Below are 22,029 nucleotides of genomic sequence, written 5' to 3' on the forward strand. Positions count from 1 at the left end.
ACAACTCTGGAAGGATCTCCAATACACTTGCGAAGCATTGACGCATGGAAAACCGGATAAACTGACACTAAATCTGAAGGTAAATCTAACTCATAAGCCACTTGGCCCACTCTATGTACAATCCTGTAAGGTCCAATATATCGAGGACTAAGTTTACCCTTTTTCCAAAATCTCATAACACCTTTGATGTTCGACACCTTAAAGAATACTCAGTCATCAACTTAGAATTTTAAGTTTCGTCGGTGATTATCTGCATAAGATTGACGACTCTGGGCTGCCAGTTATCAATCCCGAATAATGTTGACCTTCTCTATGGCTAACTGGATCGAATCTGGCCCTACTAATTTAGTCTCCCCTCAATTGGTGATCCATAATTTCACCCATATAAAGCACCATACGGGGACATCTGGATACTAGAATGATAACTATTATTTTACAAGAACTCAATAAGCAGCAAATGATCATCCTAGCTACCTCTGAAGTCAAGTACACATGCCCGTAGCATATCTTCGAGAGTTTGGATAGTACACTCGGCCTGTCCATCAGTCTGGGGGTGAAATGTTGTGCTAAGACTTACTTGAGTCCCCAAACCCTTCTTGAAAGACTTCGAGCAACTAGCTGTAAACTGTGCACCCCTGTCGGAGATAATGGATACAAGAACACCAGGGACTCGTACTATCTACTTGATATAAAGCTTTGCATAATCGTCAACTGAGTATATAGTTCTGGCAGGTAGAAAATGAGGTGATTTTGTAAGGCTATCGACAATCACCCATATGGAATCAAACTTACACTGAGAACGAGGCAAGCCTGTAATGAAATCCATGCTAATTACTTCCCATTTCCATATCGGAATTTCTATAGCTTGCAATAATCCACTTGGCTTATGATGCTCAATCTTTACCTATTTTGTCATGACCCACGCCACGGGTCAGGCGGGCACCTACCGTATTACTAACCTTTAGTAGGAGAACCCTTACAGGCAATACAACACTTAAAAACATGCCACAGCCATCTTTAAAAATTACAAGATTTAAAACAAACACATCTTACATACTCTTTTCAATACAAATAAATCCCTGGGATCTAGTCTAGAAAAGTACAAGAGCTCCTAAAATACAAGAAGACAGAATAAATGACACAGCCTTCATCGGAAGTGAGATAGGAGAAACTATAGGAGAATATCCGATAGATCCACTTGGCGAAACTTCTGCTAAGACGTGCACACATCTACACCCAGAAAGGATGTAGCAAGAGTAGTATTAGTACACCACATGTACTATAAGCATCATAGGCCGACTAAGATTAGTTCCCGCAACAGATTATAAAGTCGATAAGACAAGCAGTTAAGTCAATGAACCTCAAAATTCTAAATAAAGATTACTACAACATTAACTCACCTCCATTGTTACCCTCGAAGCATACTTCTTTTATTTCCAAAATATAAGGTATTCTACTAAATCATAACCATTCCCTACCATCATCCAACCTAGTTTTCACGACCCGACTAGGGGCCATGACGGGTACCCGGGGCTAACCACCGAGCACCACTCATCCTATTACTTATTATACTCATTAAGCGTACATTCATTAATATAATACCCAGATTATGGGAAAACAATTTTTCATTTGGAAACATAATTACTTTTATATGCATAAGCCCTTCGGCTAACAAAATAATAATATAGGTATAATAGTAACATTGTGAGACCATACCACCCACACATGCATATCTACGAGCCTCTACTAGAGTACTAGACATATGGACGGGACAAGACCCCGTCGTGCCCAAAATACACACACACACACACACACATACACACACACATATATATATACAAAAGAATACACCAAATAGCACCTCCGGAACAATGGAGTGCTCTCAAGTCAGCTAACAACTCCTAGGAGTCTGAATCACCTCCCTATCTACCTGTGGGCATGAACACAGCGTCCAAATAAAACGGACGTCAGTACGAATATTGTACTGAGTATGTAAAGCAGGAATGAAAAGTACATGATAGAGAAATCATAAGTCATAAGGTGAAGATACAACTTGCATAACTCTTAAGGGTGGATAAATTTCATACATACATTATATATACAATCACAATACATGTATAATCATATCACATACATCATCGTGTCGTATAAGTCATCATCGCTAACCCGCGTCTGGGTAGCCATCATAAGCCGCCCACAAGTGGTGATCATGCTCGGCCCTCTAGGCACGGTGTAAACATAGCAGCCCACCTTAGCGGTGACATGCCCGGCTATTTAGGCATGTTGTAAACATAGCAACCCGCCTTAGCGGTGACATGCCCGGCCATTTAGGCGCGGTGGAATCATATCGTCATATAATCGATCATAAACTTATCATTTTTACACATCTCATAGACATATCATGACTTAGCATCATTATACATTTATCATCAAAACATACATTAGAACATGAAGGAAACTATGGCTATGTCGAGGTGACATAAGGTCGTGAATCCCCGACTACGTTATGGAGTAGTCATAATCATCATGTCTCACTTTGGAGGAATTAGTATTTTAAGGTAAGTGTACACAAGGAAAATCATCAATGAAACAATACTTAGGACCATTAGCTTCATGGACATCTTATATTACTCTAGGATTCTTCATACTTATATTCATTATCATCATTATCATGCTCGTATCGTATTTCCTTTCTTAATCTTGTGCGTATGTAGCTTTGTATATTCATGGACTCACAGTTTCCATCATATAGGAAGATCATGGAAAATTAGGAAGATTCATGCCTTAGAAGGAAAGGATTAGCCTTACATACCTCTTTTGTTTAACATTTTTTTCGCTTGATCGTTCTCCTTTGATGTTCGCGTTTCTACCTTCAAGAGGATTTGCCTTAACGTTAGTTAATCGATTACAAGAACGTGTTACTATTTCTAGGGAAAATTGGGCAGCATTTCCTTTGTTTCTACTACTTTCCCCATATTCTATATCAACTCCAAAACATTGATAACAACATTTACAATATCACAAGCAAAAATCATCATCCATCTATATTATCCACATTTCACAATTTCACTCCAAATTTCTCCATAATCATGGTCATAGTTCATTATTGCATTTTCTCATATATAATACTTATTCCACGTTCTCAATGTCATTTATAGCAGACTTATAATCACAACATACCACTATTCATAGTTCACCCCAAACTACTACTCAACAATAACACTATTCACACATTCATCACCCATTTCCTATATCTTTCTACAATCCAAGTGATTCAACTTCTCAATACCTTAAATAACATGTAAATACCACAAAACTTACCTTTGACGGTGTAGGAATGGACTTTGGATGTAAATACTTCACATGGAGAAAACCCCACTTCAACACCAAAGAGATTCTTGGTTCCCACAAACCCTAGGGAGTACTTTTGCACTAGATTCTACTAATTCTTGGTGTTTACTCCTTAATTTCGCTAGGATATATGTTGAAATGGTATGGAGAGGGTTCTAGAGGTTTGGAGAGCGTTGGAGAATGAGTGAAATGAAAAATGAGGACTTGGGGTCTCTTAAATAAAATCAAAAGCTGCCCGACGAGGATTATACGGTACGAACGACGAAGCTTTGATCAGATCGACGGAGCGTCGATCTGACCGTCGAAGTCGTGAAATTTCCAGTGAGCCACCTTTCGTTTCCTTTCATTCTACGGTGAGAAAGACGGTCCGTAGAACTGATCAATGGAGCGTCGATCTGCTCCGACGAATTGTATTTGTGCTAAATAAATTCTACGGCACAATCAACGAGGCGTCGACCCGTCCGAGGGTACAAACAATGACCATCGAACCCCCCTTTTGCAGAACTGTAGTGAAGTTTCATTTGACGAACTTTCCTCTCTTGCCTCAAATGTCTTTGGAATCTTAATTAGAATCATTAAGCATCCCTTCTTACTTGTAGGGACATGTACACCTTAACTTACGTTAGTCCATTCACTGCTCAGCAACCCAAAATTTCGAGGTGTAACACTCGTACCTCTCGCTCTCCCACTCACCGTATGCTATACTTTTACACTTGTTGTTAAAAGAGTTCACCCACTCACATTACTACTATAATACAATGTATCCAGGAAAATAAATCCCTATCTGACAACCAACACTACACTTACCTTGGGTAACCCCCTCTCCACCAGGCTTTCAACAACACACATGGAATAAATGAGAAATGTTAACGACAGTTGTATACCCATGCATAACATAAAATCATGAGATGTAGTGCAATGCAAATGTGATGCAGGGCCCAAACACACTGTACATACACGCTAGCTGATGTCTTTGCTCTGTATCCATGACCTGCAGGGGGCCCATGGTGTCCATGTACCACTCGTTCCGGAATACCCCTTGGACCCGATCCAAATCATATACATATATGTAATTTATGCACTCAGCTCAATGGCCATAATCCCAGATAACACAATGCCCATACTCAACCTTGCCTGTTACTTGTATCTCCGCATAAACCATGCACTGCAATGCACAAAACTACATGACCAATCAATCATAATTCCAACCCCTGATGGGCGTAATGTCAACCCAACTCAATATAATTCTTTTAATACGACCTCTTATTTTCAAGGAAACAACCTTATGAACATTCAACAAAACAGGACATACATACGGAATTTACCCCCTTCTAGGGTTGCATAAAAGTAAACACGAGGTATCTCCTCAGCGACAACATCACTTCCTATTAAACTAAATCATTATTATCATAGACATAATTTTACAACATTTTAGTCACATTAACAAGTCCATCCATCCAAACTCCGTGTCCGAAGATGACCTAAGCATGCATTCTCCCGTCAACTGTAAGTGCATATACGATTCGCTAATCAAAGTCTAACTAAAGTAAACCATAACCTACCTATTTGACGAACAGATATTTGATTCTCAAAGATTTTCCCGTCGGCTTAGTCTTTATCTAATTCCATAAGCGATGATGTTCGTAGGGAAGGGTGGAAAAGAAATTAGAAGGGTTCTTTTTTCCTTGGGGTCCATTGAGACCAGACGGGTCGTTATGCCTGATACCAATTAAACTACCGTTCGTCCCCGAACGGGTTGGGTTGAGGTAAGGGTCACTTTCCTGGGTCATATCCCATGAGGACAAGGTTTGGAACCATTGCTATTGGGAAAGAATGAACGACAAACAAAACAAATGAAACAAAAATGTTTCACTGCCACCGCTATAACGGCCAGAAGACCGCCATAGCGGTACCGCTGCAGCGGTCATCTGGCCGAATAAAAAAATTAAAAAAAATGCGGTGAACACAGTTCACCCCTCCCACTTGCCTTATACCTCCATAACCGGAAACCTCTCCACTTCCCACGAAAATTCTGCCCCCCTTATTCACTTCTCAACCCCTCATATCCCTCCCCACACCCTTATAACCACCCTACCCCTTACTATTCACCAAAATCGTTACATAAAATCTGAAAAGCAACGGTTTCTTCTACATAAAAAAATTCATTTTTCCCCTGCCAGGCTTGCAGATCTCCCCCCATTTTAAGGTATATGCTCTCCTTTACTAACCTATAACTTGTATATGGCTATTTATTTTGAAAAGTGCTTGCTTAACTTGCTAGATTAGGAAGAAATTCAGTTTTCTAGAAAAAAAGGGGTTTTTTGGTCCTTGGGGAGGATAGTTCCTTGGATCATGGAGGGTTAATTCACATTCAGAAAGTCTTAACAACACTTTACACTGAAGATCTGCTAAATATGGGGTAGTTTTATGTTGGGGTGGGACGATTTGTAGTGGTGCAAAATTTGGTGTTCTTGCTCAATTTTTTTATTTATTTATGGTAGTTGAAATAGGGTAGAACAAGTTATAAAAATCATGCATGCTATCATACTACTTGATCCTTGACAACAACAGGGAAACCACTGTGAAAAATTTGGGCTTGGAACTGGGTTAGGGTAGGAGTTTTTTTTTCAGCCTACAGAAGGTGGGACCGTTGTGGCGGTCCTTCCACTGCTACAGCGGTACTACTGTAACGATAGAACCATCACTGGGAGTGGCCTATCAAGTCTGGGAGGTGGCCGCTATAGCGGTGACAGCGACAAAGCACTGCTATGGCGACACCTGCGGCCCTCTTACCGCTATAGTCGCTTCGCTGCAGCGGCCATACCACCACCGCAGCAGAGCTGCTGCAGGCAGAATTGAATTTTTGGCTTTTTCTACTATTTCATGCATGGTCTATCACCGTTAATTCTTTACGCCACACTATTCTAACTCCACTTTTCACTTTTTCAAGTTAACTCTCTCACTTATCATAACAGATCAAAAACAACAACAACAAGAAGGGCAACAACCCCCGACTCCCCCCGTATATATCAAGTTTCCCAATAACACTTGCAAACGGTGTTTTATGGCACAGCAGACCAAGTTTCTGCTTCATGAGAGGGCTTTCGTAATGGACCGGGTCGAAGAAATGGCCCCCGAAATTTTACCAAACCTTACATCATATTGGTTGGGCCAAGTTAGCTGAGGAACCCGGTGATGTCAACTGCAACTGGGTCAGGGAGTTTTATGCTATGCTCCCCACTGTGGATTCGATTCCCCTGCAGTCCTAGATTACTATTTGGTGGGTCACAGTTACAATGAGTGCCGAGGCCATCATCGCCATTCAGGGGCTGCCTAACCCACCACAGGATGAGCATTGGGCCAAGGATGTTTAAGGTACCGGACCATGGCTGATAAGGATATTGGTACAAGAATGGAAGAGGAAGAAGGCTACTTGGGTTGTCTCACGATTGGTTATAAAGAGCCAACACTTTACTACTGAGGCCCGAAGGAGGCAAAACCTCGTTGCCCGGTGGGTTCGCCTCTCAAACAACACTACTGATGTCACTTACCCACGGGCCCTCGTGGTGGGTTTCATTCTGGATAGTGTGCACGTAAATATGGGTATGCAGGTCATCGAGGAGTGGCGGGGTTTTATAACCAAGGCTGGCCCGAACTTGATGTTTCCCTTCCTGATTACCCATCTCTGCCGTAATGTCGGGGTGCCTACGGAGCCTAGACTGCTATGTGGAGAGCGATGTTTCCTTTGACCCATTGAAGGTGAAAGGGTCACAGGGCAGGGGCAGGAGGAAGAGGACTGGCTCAGATGATAATGACGACAGCGGTGGCCCACCGGATGGGAGCGGTTAGTCACAGATCCCGAGTAATCTAGAGCGCATGGCGGCCATGATAGGGTTTGCACGGCCTTCCATGGATGTCGGGTCGTCTGGCAGTCCTGTGGGTACTAGCTATTTTACTACTGAGCAGATGAAGGGTTATATGGAGACCCAGGCCAAGATGGGAGAGGCTGTGGATGCCTTGCAGGGCACCTATGGATCCTTGGCTCAGGCCCATGTGGATCTCGGGAGGATTTGCACAAAGAGAAGAAAAAGAGCCGAGCTAGGGACAAGCTGTTTGTGAAGATGTGGAAGGGCATCAAGGTGTCTTGAAGGCCCTTGTCCCGAAGGTGAAGGCTCCCAAGGTGACTACCAAAGATGCTGCCCAGTTCTCTTTTCTCAGCGAATCCGAACTTGGTAGCGAGGACTCTAGTGACTCGGAGGGTGGGGCGTTGAGGCGACTAGCCGAGGAGTGGTTTAGAGATCCCCCCCTCCGTCTTTTTGTTTGCTTTGGTTATCATTTTCCCGTATTGGGATTTGAGGGCGTATGACATGCATGCTTTCTTTTAAGACATATATATATATATATATATATATATATAAGTCACACTTTCAAGGTGAGGGTAAGGTCTGCATACACTTTACCCTCTGAGGGTGTATGACATGCATGCTTTCTTTTAAGACACATATATATCATACGCCCTCAGAGGGTAAAGTGTATGCAGACCATACCCTCACCTTGAAAGTGTGGCTTATATATATATATATATATATAAGCCACACTTTCTGTTACACCTCGGAAATTTTTCCGTACTTGTGTGATGAGTAGAACTATGAAGGGCTTGAGTGTATGATGTTTAGTTATGTCGGGAATGGCTAATTAAGAATTTTTGGAAATAAGAATGTCGTGGATAATTTTCAGTCCAATGGTCGTATATGGAACTATACAGCCCGTAAAGTGATTTACGGACCGTATAGTGCAATCGCCTTCAGCTTGCCAAAAATTTTCAGTCCAATGGTCCGTAAACCAGGTCGTAAAATGCCATGTTCCTCAGCCAAAACTTTCTGTTTTTGAAATGATTAAATACGGCCATGGAGGACGGACTGTAAATCAAAATACGGTCCGTATATGGTGGTTTACGACCACTGTTCATCCCGACAAAAATTCATTAAAGATTAGATTTTGGGATTATTAAGAGGGGCTTAAGCCCATTTCACGTCATTTTTTTCATCCAAACACTTCAAGAAAACTCTAGAGTGTTCTTCAACACTTCAACTCTAAGAATATCAAGAAAATCCAACGAAACCTAAGATTATCACCACCAAATTCATGGAACCAAGTGTAAAAACAAAACAAAGGATCATCTAAATGAAGAAATTTCAAAGAAGGTGGAACTAGGGTTATGGCTAATTGAAGTATTTCAACTTAAGGATTATTCAACCATCATCCATGGTAAGTTTCATGATTATTCCATGTCGTTTGAAGTATTGGAAAGCTCAGACACTTGAAATGTAGAAGAACATAGAAATGGGTCAATATTGAGTGAATAATGACATAAATGAATGATAGTGGAATTGAACTATGAATATTGAAGCGTTGTGAGTAAAAATACGTTATAAATGATGTTTATATCATGAAACAAGCATTAAACGCATGAAAACGCACGGATGAGCTAGAAGTAGAAATAAGGAAAATTGGAGGAAAATGGTGGATTTTGCCAAATGTACGTAAATGACGATTGTCGATTATGATATTGCGAATAATATTATGAATATTGGGAGTTGATATAGAACGTGAGAAAAGTAGTATGAGCAAAGGAGACGCTGCCCAACGATTCCTAGAATTTGCGATGCGTTCTTATAGTTAGTTTACTAATGTTGATACGAATTCTCTTATGAAGGTAACGACGTGATATCGACGGAAAACAAGTGAGCGATATCTTAGCTAAACGACCAAGGTATGTGAGGCTAGTCCTTCATTCTAATGGCATGAATCTTTTAGCTTGAATCCCTATTCCTTTCATGAGTTCTTATATTCTAAGAAGTTAAAAGCTTATACCTATGAATGTCTATATGAGATAAGTTATACGTTATGATGACACTAGAATGATGGTGATGTTATTCCTTGCCTACACTCAACTTATGTACTAGTCCTTTCAAGGTGAGGCAGAATGTCCATAATGGTTCCATAATGTAACCGGGGGATCACAACCTTACGTCACCCCAATAGAGTAAAGTTGATCATGAGCCTTATACACGCATTATGATAAGATAAGTATTTTATGATAAGCATATTACTATGAGTATTTACGTTAGGCATGTCATGATTGCATTCACACCGGGCCTAGTTGGCCGGGCAGACACCGCTTTGGCGGGCGACGATACGGATACACCACGACCTACGGGCGTGGGCAGATACCACTAGTGGGCGGCACGAGATGGTACCCCGGACGCGGGAGGCCTGGACGCGGGCTAATATTATTGATATCACACCGTTCCGACATGGACGGGCAGCTTGCATATGATGTATACACATTATGATGATGAGTATGAGTAAGATAGCATGCATTACTTCATTTATGATTATCAGTCAGATCCATATGTCTCATGTTGATGTTATCCCCACATTATTGATGTCTCCTTTCATTATGTATGCCTCTCATACTCGGTACAATATTCGTACTGACGTCCTTTATGCGGACGCTGTGTTCATGCCCACAGGTATACAGGGAGGAGAGCTTGGCCCAGGTCCTCAGTAGCTGTCAGCTGATAGATAGCACTCCATTGTTCGGAGGTGCTTATGGCTATTCTTTTGATGTACATCCATATATGCATACTTTGGGCATGACAGAGTCTTGTTCCGTCTATGTATTCATTATGTTAGCAGAGGCTCGTAGATGCGCAATGTGGGTTAGATGGTCTCACAAGATGTTTTCTTATGTATGTATATTATTTTGATGGCTGAGAGGCAAATGTATATAAAGTATTTATGTTTTGATTAAATATGATTTTCCTACAATTGGTATGTAAAATTGATGAAAGATTATTAAATGAGCAAGACAAGTAGTAGCGTGAGCGGTGCTCGGTAATTTTCTCCGGGTACCCGTCACGGCCCCTAGCTAGGTCGTGACACTTTCAAGGTGAGGGTAAGGTCTGCATACACTTTACCCTCCCAAGACCCTATATAGTGGGATTCCACTAGGTATGTTGTTGTTGTTGTTGTTGTTGTTATTGTTGTACTATGGGGTTGTACTGTCATCATTAAGCCGCTCTTTGGGGATATCATCATGATATCATACCCAACTACAGTGGTGTGCACACTAAGTGCCATACTATAGCACGGCGCAGTATCATAAAATAGATATATATATATATATATATAATGCCTGAATGAGAGTACAAGAAAGTGTTACGAGTCTATCGAAGTGACGTAAGGTCAATATACCTGTGATTACAACTTATGGAACTTACATCATCACAATATCTTACCTTGAATGATCAATAACCATAAAACAAGATCAATAACCATAAGGAAAGATTAATAACATCATAAGGAGGTCAAGGAACATAAGCTTCTAGCATATCTAAGAGTAGAGTCATTATGAATATCGTGTGTTACCGTTTGGCTTCATTCTGTTCATGCCAAAAGAAGAAAGAGAACAGCCTTACATACTTTAAGTTATCCAAGCAACTCAACCACAAATTTCCCACAACTTAAAGTGTCAATCCTATAACAAAGGAATACACATTCAACTCAGTTGGCGCTCATATATGATGTATATCAATCGATAGTTCGATCTTAAAGCGAAACGGGCAGCATCTCCCCTTAATCTTTATCTAAAACAACATATACAACAACCCACAACAACAACAACAACAACAACAAGTGATCTTCTTATATTTGTTTCAACAACTATACAAGGATATACATCAACTAACTCCAAAATATACTAATATATAAAATGATATACACTTCCCTTTCTTCCCATCAGTGAAGTACAATATCAACAATATCTTAACAACATGAAATAATATCCATATAGATGAAAATCATCTCACTAACATGACAATAACATGATCAAAACAACCCATAAACTCAACATAGCCTTTAACTCATATTTGAACTTCCTTTCACATTTTCTTCCCTCAACAAGTTGTATAGAGGCTAGAAAATACCGTAAACATGAAGATGAAGTAGTAGCTTACCTTAGAAACTTAAGAAAACCTCAACTGAGAAGATACTTCTCTCCTAAGTTTCCTCCAAAACTCCACAAGAAGAAGAACTAGTATCCGAAGCACAATCCGAAGTCTTTAGTACTAAATAACTACTCTTAACCTATGAATTGATTGGGTTTACTTAAAAGACATTTGAGAGGGTTTGGGAGAGCTTTGAGGTCTGGTGATGAAGAATAATGAGGAAAAGACGAGCTAATCCAATATATACAACTTAAAACATTCTCACCGCCTCAGTTTGACGCCTAGTTTGATGGGGCGTCAAATGGGGCATCAAATTGGCCACCAAGAATTGGCTCACTGTGACTTTTTGCGGTGGCGGTGTGCCGTTTGACGGGGCACCGAACTGTTTTGTGGTCCGTCAAATGGCACTGCTCGAGCAGTCTATCTTAAAACACCCACAATTTCCTACTCTGATATCGTATCGACGAACGGTTTGTTGCATTGAAAACTAGACTCATTGAACTTCAATTTGGATAGTTAATGAGCACCATAACTCTTCATATTGTTGGTGATACACCTCCCTCAAGTTGGACCAAAAATCCTCTCTAGAATTTTGCCAAATTTTCCAAAAGTTTTGACAAACCTAATTTCTTTGATTCGTTTGATCCCGAAACCTTTAGATACTTACTTAACACTTGCTAAAGATCTTCCTTAACCTTATAGGAGTTCGATGGGCTCTCCATTCTTACATTAGTCTACATACAATGCCAATGATATGAAATTTTACAAGGTGTAATATACAGGACATGTCTACAAGCCTCTAAGAGAACACAGTTGTATTGTGGTCGGCATAAGGCATCGGCCTACCCATCATGTCTATATATACACAAAATGACTCCAAACTCTGGACCTAGTAACTCCGGATGAAATAGATCTTACCAATCAAGCTGGTACTTGGCACGTCCACAGTAGATGCCTGTCCATCCGTCTGTTATGACCAACAGGCATGAAATTGATGAATATCATGAATTTATATTGGGATTTTGTCATTTAGGCTGTCAAGAACAAGCTCTTTTAAACCCAAGAATTGGTGTGGGGACTTTTCTTCAAATTCAAGAAGCCCAAGGATAATTTCAAGCCCAAGAAGCCATGTTAAAACTATTTCCATCTAAAATTAGGATTGGTTGTTTTCCTTTTTCTAGTAGGCTTTACTTTATTCTTGTCCTTGTAGAATAGGGATTTTAATTTCCTTGTATTTGGCTATTTCCTTTCTACAGTAGAATAGGAATTTGTAGTTATCAAAGAAGAGACCCTAGGCCTATATAAAGGGTTCTTATGCTTTGTTAGATACAATCCACGTTTTTGAGAATCAGCATAATTTGCAATAGAGTTATTTTCTCTATTTCTTCTTCTTTATCCTTGTTATTGATTCCAAGCAAGGTGGTGATAGTCTTTACCTTGTTTTCAGTTGTGTGTGGCGTTTCTTTGCCACGTTTATTGATTTCAAGTGGTGACTTAGGAACTTTAAAGGTTCTTGATCATTCAAGAACACGTTTCTTGATTTAAAATTCATTCTAGTTCATACCCAGAACCAACTTTCTTTCCACCATTCCACCCGCAATAGTTACTTGTTTGAAACAATTCAATAATTATTTTCGTAGTTCAAATTGTCATCTTTCACAAAGTTTTTAAGACACTTAAATCTGAGGCCTTTAACTTGAGATACGCCTGTTTCTTTAAATCAACCCATCAAATCCTTTCAAGAATATGATCCTGGTGGATTGGTTCTTTGTTAACTCAAAGAATCACTTCAATTTGGTATCAGGGCACAATTAAGGAGTATCATGGTTAATAATATGAAAGCATGAAGAGGACGTTGGGTTCAAAAGGATGAAGGAAGAGCAGCAAATCATGACATGGAGATGGAAGAGATGAGAGTGACCATACAACAATTACAAACACAACTTCAACATTACCAAAGGCAAGAATGGCCAAGGATTCCTAAGGATGACGATGAAGGGTCTGATATTAATCCCTTTCATGATGTTGATGAAGATGACTCTAGCGATAATTCAAATTTTACTAGGAGATGACAAGGGGATAACTTTGATCATCCAACAAAAAGGAGGAATCATATAAGGGAGAAAAATGATGATGTGAAGGTTGATGTTCCTGATTTGGATGGAAAATACCAAGGGGATGCGTTTATGGATTGGTTAGTCACGGTTGAATGAATCTTTGAGTAGAAGGAGTATTCTGAGGAGACACTACTGCCATCAAGCGTAAAGGATATGTGTCCCTTTGGTGGGAAAATCTTAAACAAGAAAGAGAAAGAGAAAGTAATGGAAGATTCAAACTTGGGAGAAGATAAAGAGAGAACCATGCAGACATTTTATTCCTGATACATAAAGCGAGAAAACCATTTGAAGTTTCATAACCTTCGTTAAGGAGACTTGACCGTGGAAGACTATACTCGGGTGTTTGAATATCCCATGATTAAATGTGATACTCGAGAACATGAGGAGCAAACTATAGCAAGGTATATTGGTGGGTTAAGGCTTTCCATCGCAGATACTATTCGATTGCAACTTTATTGGACATTCAGTGATGTACGAAAACTTGCTATCAATATTGAACAACAACAAAAGGAGCCAAAAAGCTCTTACCCTAAGAAGAACTACTCTAACCAGGGGAACAATTGTACTGGTGCTGGGAATTCCGAGGTAATTTCGGGAGGTATTTCTTCTAATTCAACAAATGCTAAGAATGATGAGAAGATACCTCAAGGGTATTAAACTAGGAGAAAGTGTTTTCAGTGCCACAGTTTTTGTTACACCTCGAAAAATTTTGCGTCGTTTGCATTGTAAGTAAACTAGCGTAAGCTCGAAGAGGTCATGGAACCCTTATAAGGTTAAGGAATACTTTTAACAAGTGCTAAGAAAGTGTCTAAAGGTTTCGAGCTCAAGAGAATCAAAGAAATTAAGTTTGTCAAAATTTTGAAAAACTTAGGAGAATTTTGGACAGGAAATTCTGGTCCAACTTGAGAGACGTGTATCTCCTAGAATATGAAGAGTTATGGAATCCATAATCTATGGAAATTAAAGTTTATTGAGTCTAATTGCCAATGCAACAAACCATTCATCGATACGGCATCGCAGTAGAAAGTTATGGGCATTTCAAGATGGGCTACCAGGGGCTTTTCGGCGAACGCGAAGGCCAAACTTAGAGTCGGTGGAATTGACTTTAAAGCGATATAAATACCCCCATCAACCCCATTTTGTCATCATTCTATACTTCCAAGAGCTCTTTAAACCTCTCAACACATCCCCTAAGCACTTATAGCCCAATTGATCAAGAATTCAATAAAATTACGCTAAACTCGCTCTTGAAAAGTTATTGTTCTTCCTTCTACTTGATGTTGTGGTCAGTTTGGTCTTGAAGCAAGTTGAGTGAGTTGAATTCCTTTAAGTCTAAGGTATTTTCTTCATCTTGCCTTTGATATTGAGTTATTTGTGGAGGATTTTAATGATTTAAAGTAAAGGAAAACATAGCATTAAGGTTGTAATTTGATATGTTGATATTGTTGGCCTATGGACCGATTTTCGAAGGATGTTTCGGATGGATTTGTATATGTTTGTCATGTAGTATCTTTATTATGTTGTTGTTCATGTTGTTATTGATGTTTGGGAGCTGTTTTGGAAATTGGAGGAAGAAGATGATATAGGGGAAATGCTGTCCGAATTTTATTTGCTTACCAATTAAAGTAGTTTAATCTTATAAGTGTTCCAACGACTTAACCTTGGTGCGAATCATCTTGAATGTATATTTGCATGTTCGGGAGGATAAGTGTTAAGTAGTTAAGGAGATGACAAGGTATGTTAAGGCTTTCTCTTTCTCTCTTAAGGTATGATTTTATTGTTATAAACTTTCACAAATGATGTCCATAATTATTCCTCTCATAGAAATGCTAGAAGCTTACATTCTTTATGTTCTTACTATATTCTTGATGTTGTTCTAACCTTATGATAATTGTTCCTTCAAGGTGAGCTATGCCAATATTGTTAGCTCTATAATGGAAATCGGAGGTATAATAACCTTACGCACTCCGAATTTAGAAATATGTTCTCAAGGAATGTTTTGTAAGACATTAATAGTATGCTGGTTATGAAATCCCTAATGAGATATTTAATGCTAGAAGATATTTTATGAAGTATCTCAGTATTTGGTTTAGGTTTAGTCAATCGAGAAGAAGTACTAATGGCCCAAAAATGTGCTTATAAGTCTTATGTGATCATGTAGGCATTAACGGATAAGTGATGACCATGAGAAGAGCTTAGGAGCTAATGGGTACAGAATGAGTACTAGCAGTATATAAATGGTATCTGTAAGGGAAATTTGGATCGGGCTGCACGGTCCACAACATAGGCATTCATATTTTCCACTGGACTACAGCCAGTTGGGCGGTTTTTACCATCGACCTATGGCCGGTTGGGCGGATATTTATTTACCACCATGCTACAGCTGGTTGGGCAGTTATTACCACCGAGCTATAGTTGGTTGGGCAATTACCGCTGATAAGTCGTGCAGTTTCGCTCTACCATCGGGCAATAATCGAATGGGCAGTCACCACCGTGCTACGGCCGGTCGGACAGTTACCACTGATCAGTTAGGCAGTTAGCAACAGGATGATAAGTAAGTTAGAGACACAGTATTATACATAGATGTAGCTAAGCACAGGAGAGTATAGAGAGACATAGATGCTATATTCTCATTAGAAAGTCAGAAACTCCAGGTTGATTCTTATCCTTCTTCCCTTCAGTATATGATTATTTTGTTACATTTTTCGCCTTATATACTCGGTACATTATTCGTACTAACATGCCTTTTCTTGGGATATGTTTCATGCCCGCAGGTCTTGAGATACAAATTAACGGATCTCTCGGTAGGATACCAGCTCAGAAGCTAGAGTTGTGGCACTCCACTTGCTTCGGAGTTGCTCTGTGAGTCAGCATGGGCGGGCCCTGTTCCGGCCATATTATGTCATGTACTCCAGTAGAGGCTCCTAGATAGATATGCATTATTAGATGTCTTATGATCATCTCGGTTTATAATCTGTTGTTTCATTATTATGGATGGTCTTACCGGCATATGTACTTGGGATATGCTTGATAACTTAAATATATTATCTTTTGGGCTGGTGTCCCCTATAGTTTATGATATTTATAAGTTAGCATGATGGCCCACTCAGGTATGACTAAGAAATGCATGTATGTGGTTCACGGTACGTTAGCTCCGGGTGCGCGTCATGGCCCTCTGGTTGGGTCGTGACAGAAGTGGTATCAGAGCACTTCTGTCCTGGGGTTGTCTATGATCCTTGTCAAGTAGAGTCTTGTTTATGGGTGTGAAGCGCGCCACACTTATAAACAAAAGGCTGCAGCACATTTAGGATGGTTACCCTTCTTTGTATCCTAAATCGTGCTATAGAGCTGAGTCATAGGGTGTAAATTTTCAACCTAAACCTCTGTTGTTTTATATTGGTACGATGACTCGTTCATAAAGGACTACGGGTGATTCGAGGATTGCAATGATGACGGGGAAAAATAAAAGGAGTAATATTAAAGAGGAACCTAGAGTGGAATCTGTGATTAGATAATGGCTTAAAATTTTAAATATGTTGACAGTACGGTGGGAAAAGATATGTTGTGGTAATAAGGAAAAAGCATGATTAATCAGGAACGACATATGTGGGGAACATAGTTCGATGAAGAGAATATATCTACAGAATTACGAATGATAGGTCTTAAAAGGAATCAGTAAGATATGATTGACTTGTAGGTAAGATGAGATAGTATAGTATGAGGAGATGACTTGAGAAGTTAAGAAAGTATGAGGTTCAAGTATGTACACTTGTTCCCCCCCCCCCCCCCCCCCCCCCGAGAAAGTCCAGACACAGACATCAGTGTCTTTAGTTGCGTAATGTTCCATTCCTTGTGACCACGAGTCGTGTGAGGCTATTATTATTATTATTGCTTGTTGTGGCCCGGTGTGGTGTTCTATATTTTTGTTTACTGCATGACAGGTTGGTAGTACTTCAATCACAGAGGAGTTCTACTAAATTTCCATAAGATCTCAGAGAGTTTAACATTCGAGGACAAATATTTTAACGGGGGAGAGAATGCTACACCTCGAATATTTTTGCTTCGTTTGCATTGTATGTAAACTAACGTATTCTGGGAGAGGTCATGGAACTCTTATAAGGTTAAAGAATACTTTTACCAAGTTCTAAGAAAGTGTCTAAAGGTTTCAGGATCAAGAGAATTGAAGAAATTAAGTTTGTGGAAATTTTGGAAAACCTGGATGAATTGTTTACACGAATTTCTGGTCCAACTTGAGGAAGGTGTATCTCCTAGAATATGAAGAGTTATGGAATCCATAACCAATGTAAATTGAAGGTCATCGAGTCTAGTTTTCAATGCAACAATCCGTTTGTCGATACGACATCGGAGTAGAAAGTTATGGGCATTTCAAGATGGGTTGTTAGAGGCTTATCCGCAAACGCGAAGACCAAACTTGGAGTCGGTGGAACCGACTTTAAAGGGATATAAATACCCCCCATGAACCCCATTTTTCATCATTCTATACTTCCAAGAGCTCTAGAAACCTCTCAACACATCCCCTAAGCACTAAAAGCCCAATTGATAGAGAATTCAACAAGATTACACTAAACTAGTTTGTTCTTGCTTCTACTTGATGTTGTGGTATTTTGGGATTGAAGTAAGTTTTGTGAGTTGAAGTTCTTCATGTGTAAGGTATGGTCTTCATCTTGACTTTGATATTGTGTTATTTTGGAGGATTTTAATGGTTTAAAGTAAGGGAAAACGTGGCATAAACGTCGTAATTTGATATGTTGATGTTATTGGCCTATAGACTGATTTTCAAAGGATGTTTCGGACGGGTTTGTATATGTTTGTACTGTAGTATCTTGATTATGTTGTTGTTGATGTTTGGGAGCTGTTTTGGAAATTGGAGGAAGTAGATGATATAGGGGAAATGTTGTCCGAATTTTGTTTGCTTAGCAATTAAAGTAGTTTGATCTTATAAGCTTTTCAACGACTTAACAGTGGTGCGAATCATCTTGAATGTAGATTTGCAAGATCGGGAGGATAAGTATTAAGTAGTTAAGGAGACGACAAGGTATTTTAAGGCTATTCCTTTCTTTCTTAAGGTATGATTCTATTGTTCTGAACTTTCACAAATGATGTCCATAATGATTCCTCTCATACAAATGCTAGAAGCTTACATTCTTAATGTTCTTACTATGTTATTGATGGTTGTCTGACCTTATGATCATTGTTCCTTCAAGGTGAGATAGGCCAATCATGTTATCTCCATAAAGAAAATCGGAGGTACAATGACCTTACGTCACTCCAATGAATTTAGAAATGTGCTCTCAAGGAATGTTTTGTAAGACATGAATAGTATGCTAGTTATGAGATCCCTAATGAGATATTTAATGCTAGAAGAGAGGTTTATGATGTATCTCAGGATCTGGTTAAGGTTTAGTTAATCGGGACGAAGTCCTAATGGCCCAGAAATGTGCTTATAAGTCTTATGTGATCATGTGGGCATTAACGGATAAGTGATGACCATGAGAAGAGCTTAGGAGCTAATAGGTAAAGAATGAGTACTAGAGGTATATAAAGAGTAACTATAGGGGATATTTGGATCGGGCTGTAAGTTCCGCAGCACATGTATTCATATTTGGATCGGGTTGCACGTTCCACAACACATGCATTCATATTTACCACTGGAATATAGCCAATTTGGCAGATATTACCACCGAGCTACAGCCGGCTAGGCTGATATGTATTTACCACCATGCTACGGCCGGTTGGGCAGATATTTATTTACCATCATACTACGGCTGGTTGGGCAGTTATTACCACCGAGCTACGGCCGGTTGGGCAATTACCACTGATGAGTCGGGCAGTTGCGCTCTACCATCGGGCGATAATCGGATGGGTAGTTAACACCGAGCTAAGGCCGGTCGGGAAATTACCACTGATCAGTTAGGTAGTTGCCACCAGGATGATAAGTAAGTTATAGACACGGTATTATATATTGATGTAGCTAAGTACAAGAGAGTATAGACAGACATAGATGCTAGATTCTCATTGGAAAGTCAGAAATGCCAGGTTGATTCTTATCCTTCTTCCCTTCAGTATATGATTATTGTTACACCTTGTAATTTTGTACGTTGAGATTTGTTAGGTGTTAGCTGCCCAATTGCAGATACTTGAGTACCTTGTAGGATATATGAGATTATATGCGCCTACGTTATGATTATGAGGGTTTAAGTTCATATAAGAAGCTATAGAAGGATTGTAGGGCAAGTGGATTAAGGAAATTAAGTTTGTTGGAATTTTAGAGAGAAGTTGGGCAAGATTTTTTACGATTGTTTGTGTCTAACTCTGGGAAAAAATATCTTTTAGCATATGAAGAGTTTTGAGGTAAAGTAAAAGCCTAAACTAAAGTTAGGAAGTCTGGTTTCCAACGCAACAAACCGCGTGTCAATCCGACATAGGAATCAAAAGTTATGAGCATTCTAAGGCAGACTACCAGAGCAGAGATTAACTCTGCGCGAACGCACCTGGAGGTTGCGCGAATGCGCTGAGGAGCTAGAGGAAAACTCAGCGAATGCACCCTAAGGTGGCGTGAACGTGCTGATCAAATTCTAGGTCGGTGCAACCCGACTCTAGAACATTAAAAAAGGGGCTTACAGACTCATTTTTTCATCCAAACACCCCTCCAAACTTCCCAAATATTTTGGAAATTTCCCCCAACTTCCAATCATCAAATTTTAACGCGAATTAAGTATAATCTCCAGATTCAGGTTTAGACAGCGTATATGTCACGACCCAGCTAGGGGCCGTAACGGGTACCCGAGGCTGATCACTAAGCACCGCTCGTTCTACTACTCATCATACTCATTAAGCGTCCCTTTTTGTTCATAGACTCATAATCATAAGGAAATCATTTTCATTAAAGAACATAAATACTTTTATATACATAATCCCTTTGGCTATCAAAAGATAATGTACACATATGTACATATATACTGTAGTGACCTTGTGAGACCATATAACCTACACATACGTATCTACGAGCCTCAACTAGAGTACTAGACATATGGACGGGACAAGACACCGTCGTGCCCAAAATAATTATACATATATATATACACAAAAGTATAAACCCGATTAGCACGTCCGAAATAATGGAGTGCTTCTGCAAATCTGCTGATATCTCCTAAAGTTCTGTGCCGTCTCCCTGTCTACCTGTGGGCATGAACACAACATCCAAAGAAAATAGACGTCAGTACGAATATTGTACTGAGTATGTAAGGCATGAATGAAACAAACATAATAGAGAAATCATAAGTCATGAGGTGCAGGCAAAACCTGCGCGACCTTTAAGGATGAATACATGTCATACATATATCACATATAAATAATCGTCGTACATGAACCATCATAGCGTATACATCATCATGTCATATATTTCATCATCATAGTACCGTAGCTTCTCATACACACAAAACATTATCCGTATTCGGCCACGTAGGGCTCGACAATATTCGTATTCGGCCACGTGGTGGCTCAACAGTATCCGTATTCGGCCACGTAGTGGCTCGACAATATCACATACATATCTTCTGTATTCGGCCACGTCGTGGCTCAACCACATCACATACTTCATAAAAGGAATCAGTATATCTCATCATCATCATTGTCATCATATACATCTCATAAGCTTATCGTAACCATTCATTAATGCACACATTAAAATTTAAAGACATTCTATGAAAATCACATCGTATTCGTAGCACAAATTTCGTATAAGTATCGCATGATAGTCTTTATAATCCTTGGGCTTAAGCTCATCATTTCCATTATCATTTCTATAGCGTATCTCTTACCTTTATTTCACATGAAATCCTTTATTAACATAGACTCGCATCTTCTCGAAACATTGGTCATTGGACATGCATTGAGGCTTATGAACAATCTATAACAATGTCGGGGTGACGTAAGGTCGAGAGCCCCCGCTTGCATTATGGAGCATTCATAGGTATTCCGTATCACCTTGAAGGACGTAGTATATAAGGCGAGTGTATGCATCAAGCATTACCAATAGACCGTAGTTAATGTCTTTTGCTTTGTTTAAACATTATACCATGAACTCTAGAATCTTTAGTCTTAAGCTTATCTTCTCTGTTATCATGCTCGTAACATGTCTCTTATCCTTATCTCACGTGGCTATCCATGAACATAGTCTCTTAGTTCCGGAATATAAGGAAGCCATGAAAATGTAGGGAAATAATATCATATCATAGGATTCATGCCTTGGAAAGGAAGGACTAGCCTTACATACCTTTTCCTTTAGCTATTCTACCACTTGATCGTTCCTCTTCAATATTCGCGTCTTTACCTTCAAGAGAATTCGCATAAACGTCAGTTAATCGACTATAAGAACGCGTGACTATTTCTAGGGAAATATTGGGCAGCATTTCCTTCGTTTATACAACTCTTCCCATATTCTATATCAGCTCTCAAATATTCATAACAACATTCTCAGTATGATAGACAACACTCATCATTCGTTTACAATATCCGTATTTCATAAT

This window comes from Lycium barbarum, chromosome 5, assembly GCF_019175385.1.
Source record: "Lycium barbarum isolate Lr01 chromosome 5, ASM1917538v2, whole genome shotgun sequence".
Classification (NCBI taxonomy): Eukaryota; Viridiplantae; Streptophyta; class Magnoliopsida; order Solanales; family Solanaceae; genus Lycium; species Lycium barbarum.